Consider the following 8,264-nt stretch of genomic DNA (forward strand, 5'->3'; position numbering starts at 1 on the left):
AAGCGTAAACGTTTGATGTGACGGAACTTAAATAAATGTAATTTGCTGCGGTTATTGGCGGTGAGCGAGGCCTTTGGGTAAAACTCTGTCGGAGGCAATTCGATTTCAACGCTATTACAGCATCCGCCAGTTGGGCTGTGCATCTTGTATATAGCTACAGGGATTTTGCCACTGCCTTAAGCTGTCAATAAGTTAGACTTGGGCAATGTTTGGCAAGTGATTAAATTAATTTTCATAAGCCCCAGATGCTTTGTGATTGCCGATTACTTTGAGGAAGGCTTCCAAAACCGAACCAATTAATTATTTCCGAAAAAGACACAATAGTTGTTAGCTTGGATTCATTTAACAAGTAATCTTATTATTTTGTATACAGAAAGGTTAGTCTATTGTCCGATGTTCAAGTCTTTCAACTTACTTATACCTTGGAAAATTTATTTATACGTTGGTTGGTAATCGTTTACATTAAATCCCACTAACTTCTTAAATGCGGGCAAAACTGACTTGGCTGACTCGACTAATCGCTGGGAAAATAAAAAGAAAAATATAATTCAATTAAGCCCTGACAACTTGCACTGACCAAGCTCAAATCCGCCACCAAAAGTGGCGAAAAAAAACTTTTCAATTAGTTATGCTCACAACTTCATAATGCCAGTGCCAAAACAAGCAAACTGAATTTGCAAAAACCGAACTCGCAAACATGCCAATATAAGCAGTCCCGCAAACACAAAATAAAACAACATTTGACAGTCATTTAATTTGCTTTGGCCCCTGCAGGCCAGGACATTAAAAACCCCAAAATAAACACCGCGGGCCATATAGCAAATAAGTCGGCTAAAAAAATGTGACAATGTTGTTTGTGTGTGTGCCACGGCCATGGCTACCGTATTAGTTTTACAGCATACCCATAGATAAACGCAGATAAATGCCACCCCCACCCCCACCCCCCAGTCGACGCTTTTCGACTGTTTTATTTATTTGGTTAATTATGGCCGCTAGGTGCGGCTGTGCCGTTTGCGGCCTCGAAGCAAATAATAAAATCAAGCAAATAATACAATTACATCTCTGCACGCAAAGCTAAATAAAATTACGCGTTTTCCGCAGAGCGAGAGAGACAGCAACAGGCGGGCGCAGAGGGAGATGGCAGATAGGAGACTGGCGGATGCAGATGCAGATACAACTACAGATACAACAGCGACAGTTGGCTAAAATAATAAGCGCGTAATTATGCGAATTAGTCGACAGGCAACAGCCGCATTAAATAAAGTCTAGCATACGCTCAGGGGCGACTAGCTAAACACAAACACTTAAATTCGCTTTTGTTGCACTTTTCAAACGGCAAAATGGCGAACTTTCCGAGTATGCACCCTGAAAAGTATGCTTTAAAAAATACAAGATGCATAAACTAAAAAACTATCTTAGTACAGATGATTTTTTAAGGCACACTGAATATTTGCAGATGATGAAGAAACAAGAAGTTATATTTATTCTTTTAAATTAAAAATTACCTCGAATTTGATCTTTAATTAAATTTTTAATATATTTTTTTAACAATGCTTATTTCATAAAAACTATCTTGAATTAATTGAACAGAACCCAGATATTTATCCACATTAAAGTTTCTGCTAACTACTAATCCCATTAAGGATCTACTAATTACCGATCCCTTATAAACTATTATAATAGTCATGCATACCCACACATGCCCCCATTTATCAGACCAAGTTCAGAAAGTTATGTATATGCTAAGCTTAAACTTGCAGCTTTTAACACCAAGCTCAAGTGTAGGTAGTTGATAAGAAGACTTAAAACAGCACGATAGTCACAATAAAACACTTTGTTAAGACGAAACAATAGTCGTTTTCATGAAACCGTATTTAATAGACAAAAAATACGAAAGAGGCGTTTAATGAAGCAGCGGCTGAGGATCAACTTCTATATATTTATATTTTAATATTTATTACAAATATTTTGAACATTATAAATATAAAAAATAAGTTAAATAAGTAAGTTACTGGTTTTAAAATGCAGTTTTTTTTCTACCATTTTTTGGCTAGGTATATTGTATTGGTATCAGTTCAAAAACCCATAATTATTTTTTGTGAATCTGCTGGGGGAATTGCCGATAACAAGCGTATTTCCTTATCGACTTGATGCCCACCTGTGTTTACCATTTCTATTTACCCTATTTTGGGCAATTAGTGTATATATTTATACATGAACAGGTTGAAAGTCGACTATGTGGCGTTTCCTAGCTTCTGGCTACTAATATACACATAAGTGTGTCGAAACACGTGGCCAGAGCGACGTGAACAACTGGCATACACGTCCACACACACTGCCTGAAACTCTCAACAACATTTCAACAATTCAGGCTGCAAGGAGTTCAGGATTACTGGACTGCAGGACTGCAGGACTACAGGACTCCTGAAGTCCAAGGAGGAGAAGATCTGTGAGGGGGGCTATAACTGTAGGCAACTAAGGCGCATAAGCGTCGTCATCTAATAAAAATTTAAAGCCATTATTGCAAGTTGCCAACGTCCTCGGGCTGTGCCGTGCAAGCCAAAGAAAGTCGGAGAAAAGCTAGAAAGAAACCCTTCGCACCTACCCACCACTGACCTCTCACCCCCCTCTGCCCCCCTCTTCAATCCCCGCCAGAGCATTAAAACAAATTCCCAAGTATATTGTTTGAACAAGTCTCGTAGAAAACGTCAAATGTTAAATTGCCAATTTTTTCCCTTCTTTCTGGCCTTTTTTTCCCCCACTTCTCGAGGAGTGAGTGTGGATGTAGAATTTCGTAGCAGCCGTTGCCATTTCACTTTATTTGCAACAAATTCTAAGCTGCATTTACAATAGGCAGGCGAGAGTCTCTCTAAGATGGCGCTGAATGCAACAAAATGCCAGGGGTTTCGGGGTTTTTCTGGAATTCGGGGGGTTTTAGCCATGCATAAATTGTGTAACTGCTTTCGGCCCTGTCTTTTGTTCCCTTGGCCGGGGCTTTACGGTTTACTACTCCTGGGCTTACATTTTATTTTATTTTCATTCTATAGTACATTTCCGTGTGTGTGTGTGCTAAACGTGCAACATTTATGACATTCAGCAACAGAATCTATCCATATCCTTCACTCTCTGCCACAAAAGTCTTTTTTTTGATGGAAATTAATATTGTATATATTAAATTTACCAAGTAAATGCAACAGAATCAAATGAATGCAAGCAAGACCCCATCAAAGGATGTCAGTGCGTCAAAGTGAAGTAAAAGCTGATTGCTGAAACGAGCAGGCGGAGGAATATTACTTTTCTCTTCCATTGATTCTAGTCAGAAGATTGGATGGCAAACTATAAATACGAATGGTTGGAGTAGCTATCATTAAATAATTACCTTTATAGCTGTCATCGTTGTTTAGCAAGCTTGATATTTAAGTTATTAAATTATTTACTAAATATATTTTTATTGATTTTCTGTTTGGATAAATGGTAAATTCTTATAAGCAGGGTATTTGCGGTTTGACTTTAAAACTGATTTTAGTTTTAAAGGCAGAAGATAGTAAATAATAGTTTAATAAATAACTGGTTTTTCGGGCTGTCATCATTGTTGAGCAAACTTCATATAAAGAAAAAATATTTTGAGGATTGAAGTCTATTAAACGAATTACTACATAAATTTTTATTGATGTTCTGCTTGGAGACCTTTTGCAAAGCTAAATTCTTTTAAGCTTGATAGTCACTTTTGTTCCTGCAACACATAACGTGTTTTATTGTCTGTTATTTGCAATGAATTTTAACTAATTAATATTTAGATGCAAGTGTTTGTTAGCTTGGTAAGTAGATGGTTTAATTAATTACCTAAAAGCCCTTTAAAAGTGTCCTTGATATTTGTTTAGCACTTAAACATAGTTATTGTAAACTAGTTGAGAGCAGTAAGCTAGTTAAATTATACAGCGTTTATTAGAAAAATAATTAAAATTGTAAATAATTTTATAAATGACATAGGCAACGAATAATAATCATGGCTATAAATGCCTCCCTTAGTAATAATAAATATCATTGAGGTAGAATAGTTATTCATAAACATTTTCTTTTATAGGTTGATCTATGAGCGAGAAATATGTATTTGCTTATATTTAGATCTTTCCAGCTTGCACCCTTAGAAACAGAAGCAACCAGTGCTATTTTCTTTTATTTTTTAAGATTGCCATTCAGCTTTTAGTTGCTGAGGACCCCCAGATACCCACTTCAGTTTACACTAGCATCTATCAAGGATCTCGGCGAGCTGACAACTGCGACCGCCGAGCCTCGAAACCACTTGAAAATCCGAAAAAAAAAAAGAAGGGGGAAAAAACGAGGACAGTCTGGTTAGGAGATACTGCTCCACCTTATCAGCGACTCCGGCGTGATTTGCATTTGCATTTCGCTGTTGTTGTTGTTGTTCATGATGTTGTTGTGCTGGTTGCTGCTGCTGGTTTTACGTAGGTGGAGGATGTCCTTGTTGTTACTGCTGTTGTTGCTGTTGTTGCTGTTGTTGCTGTTGTTGCTGTTGTTGCTGTTGTTGCTGCTGTTTTTCCTGTTTGGGGTTATGTAGGCACACAAACACACGTTGCCGAAATACGGATTAAAAGGGATTAAGCATACGCAGCGTGTACGTAAAGGCGGTAGACGATGTTGTGGGTTGCCAGTTCGCGGGGGGCGGCAACACATGTTTAAATTATGCTCAAAATTTGTTTAAAGCGAGGTGCTTTGTAGGCCGCGGCTATGTGTTTGTGTTCCTTGCTCGGGTTGGCGTAACTGATAAGCGGGCTAAGTCGCGGCGGCGAGTTTAGGGGTCTGGGGCAGATAGGTAAGCCGTGGGGATAATACGCTGGGTCTTGACTTAAATCGATGCTAATTTTCGGTTTAATTCAATGGTTTTGTTTACATGTGTTGTAACAACACCAGTCTGTGTGTGTGTGTGTGTGTGTGTGTGTGTGTAATGACATTTTGGCTTTTTGTTGCCGTCGCCGTCGCCGCCGCCATGACTGTGTAAATAATGCCTTTATTATTTTGCTTGATATCCACTCGCAGCAGATAAAAATGGAATGGCAACGCCAATGCCAGCACCAACACACAAAACCACAACAAGCAGCAGGTGTTAAAAATTTCACAATATGATTATCTACAATTTTTTTCTGCGCCCAGCGGATTCACATTTTTTTCATTATACTTTCGTGCTGTTTTGTCTGACGGTGTGAATTTTTGATGAAATTATGCGTGTACCGAGTTAGGCGTACCGTAAATAATGCGTACTTATCAGCGGCAAACATTGGCGCAGGTTTGAGCCGCACATTAGCAGCGCAGAGGGCTGTTGGGTCGGAATTGAAGTGCATATGAGTATCTTTCGGATTTGGGTTCACTGCGGTGCTGTTGGTTCGTGGATGGAGCCGGAAAATGTTTCCCCCTGCGTTTAAAATTGAATTTAACTCATTGTTGTGCGATATTTGGGACTTTAAATAAACGAAGTTTTAAATATATGCTGAGATTTTTCAGTTGTGAATATACTTTGTTTAAGAATGTATGTATATTTTCCTACATTGATTTATCTGCTTGATTTTTATTTATACAATTTGAGTATTATTATTATTTACACAAAATGTCTGCGAAGAGATAATGTAATGCTGGGATGATAATACATATTTATTTATTTTATCATAATATATTTTTTTGCTATGCAAATTAAAGTTATAAATAAACTAAACAAAAATCTAGCATCGCTATATCTTTGCTTCTGTCAAATGGGTTTATTTTTAATAAATTTAAAAAAGGTGTGTAACCACATGATAAAAATAGGAAAACATTTAGTTAAAAAAGTTTTAAGTATAATTTTGTGTATTATTATGGCTTAAATCAGTGGTCACGCATAGTTGTAAAACATAGAAAAGCTTACAAAATATTTTGAATTTTTATTTATTTTATTTATTATTTATTTTTAATTACTTACTTACGCCTTGACCCATTTGCTTAGTTAATTACTTAATGCTATGCAAGTTTAAGTAATTTTCTCGGAATTGCAAACGCAAAGCTCTATTGAGTTTTAAATGATAGAATATTCAATGTTCGTGAATCTCTATATGCTATTTCTTTGTTATGTTAATCAAACTTAATTAGTTTACCGTGCATAGACATAATTGGAATCCCAGTTAATCAATGGACTTATACCCATTCGAGCTTGAGTAACTTTTCGCCGGCAGTCAGTGGAGAAATTGCTTGCCATCTATCTCTTGAACTTTACCCCGGCACACAGAGCTACTCCCCGAAATTCATTGAGGTATAATAACAAAGTCAATGAACACCTTGATGACAGTTAACAGAAACCGTAGATTGGCCAAAAGGAAAGTAGCAGAGCACACAAACAGACACACACACACACACACACTCTCACATCTCGACACAAAATGGCAGAAAAGAAAAGGCAAAAAGATGGCGCAAATTACAGACAAGCTTATTACGCAAAATTTCGCTTAATTAGCAGGCAAAAAGGGAACCGAATAGAGCCAGAGCTAAAGGGAAATGGAAAAGCGGAAAAGCGGGAAAGTAGGCAACAGTTGCCCACGGACAGAAAGGAAAGTGAAATGAGACAAAAGGCCGTAGGAAAGAAAAACTACTCGTACACCCTACACATGGAGGCAGACTTATGGCACCTTTAGCCAGGCAAAAGCATAATATATATGAACTGACCTTAACAACTTGCACAGAAATAGCAACAGCAACAGCAGCAGCAGCAGCAACAGCAACAACAACAACCGTCAAGAGGAAGAAGCAACATGTTAGCCGGGTCAAAAAGGGGGGGTGGATTCAAGGGGACGGGGTAAAATTTACTCGGGCAACAGAATATTAAATGCCGCGTGGGAATTCTCGCCGTTTATGGTTGCAGCTGAAATGGGCCAGCTAGGGCGGAAAGGGACGGGACTAGAGGGGTAGAGTGGCAGAGAGGCAGAGAGAGATGGCCAGATAGCGAGGAGCGCGGCCAGTTACGCTTCAGTAATTTCACTTAAGTCATTATGAGCCATTAATAAAGCCAGGCCCTGCACTAGTTGAGCCACCACATAATTCGGGCTATACGGCTATATCTATATGCTGTTCGGCCTGCTCATTTCACACATCAAAAATCAAGCGAGTGGTTTCCCACCCCACGGAATCATAATGATAATCATAATCCCACCTACATTGACGATGATTTCATGGTTTTAATGTGTTAAATACCTTATACCAAATTCAGAAGATAAAACGCTTATCATAAATAAGTAGCACAGTTGGTAGCACCATTGTTTCAAGAGGTTTCCAATATTTATCATCAGTTTACTTGAACTTATTTTATTAATATTTCATAGTTTAAAGGTACTTATTCTTCTATTGTAAAATACGAGTTTTAATAAACAAAAAAGGCTTAGCTAGCTATATTTTTTTTTAACATATACACACCATCACTGATCGCGAGCAACATGAGCCAGTGGCAAGTCCTTGTTATACGAGTATATCTCTGTCATTTCACTCACCATACTATTTTTATTATTCAGATGCACAGACAAACAAACATATTTGTTGATTCTTTTCCAACTTGTTTGCTGTTTTTTCCCCGGTGTCATGGGAGGGGAGAATACTCGACCACTGGCTTTGGCTTCAATTTTCCAGAAGCGATTTTTGTTTTTCCATTGAAGTGCATTTTTATTGCAATTCATCAGCTGCGAAAGCAAAATTCGAGTGCATTGCGATTTGTGTTGTTCGAGATGTACGAGGTATTTAATTAATTTGAAAAATAAAATCCACCAAACGAAAATATCATATGGTAGAGATTTTCGACCATAAGAGTGCATGCCAATTTTTATTCATTTCCCATTGAAATGCGAATTTTCAAAGAGTCGAAAAGTGTTTGATTTTAAATATTTAACTTGATGTTGATGACCTGTTAACGTTTCGCCCAAGTGGCAGTCAAGTTAATCTGAATATAATTAAGTTTTCGAGCCACGAACTGATTAAAGCATTTATTTATCCCTATTCGGTCGTTTTTTTCTTGCTTGGCCTAAATCTTAACGTGATTATGAGTAGTTAAAATATGATTTTCTGTTGCCCCATAACTTTTGATATAGCCACTTTAAGTAATCCCGAATCTTGGTCAATTCATTTCCTATTACTCAAATATTTGTGTCAGGCATAAAGTTTTTCTAATTCATCCCATTGCTGGCACTTTCACTTAAGTCGGAAACTTCTAGGATATACATATATTTTTTGTGGCC

This window comes from Drosophila elegans, unplaced genomic scaffold (assembly GCF_018152505.1).
Source record: "Drosophila elegans isolate 14027-0461.03 unplaced genomic scaffold, ASM1815250v1 contig_183, whole genome shotgun sequence".
In the NCBI taxonomy this organism is placed as follows: domain Eukaryota; kingdom Metazoa; phylum Arthropoda; class Insecta; order Diptera; family Drosophilidae; genus Drosophila; species Drosophila elegans.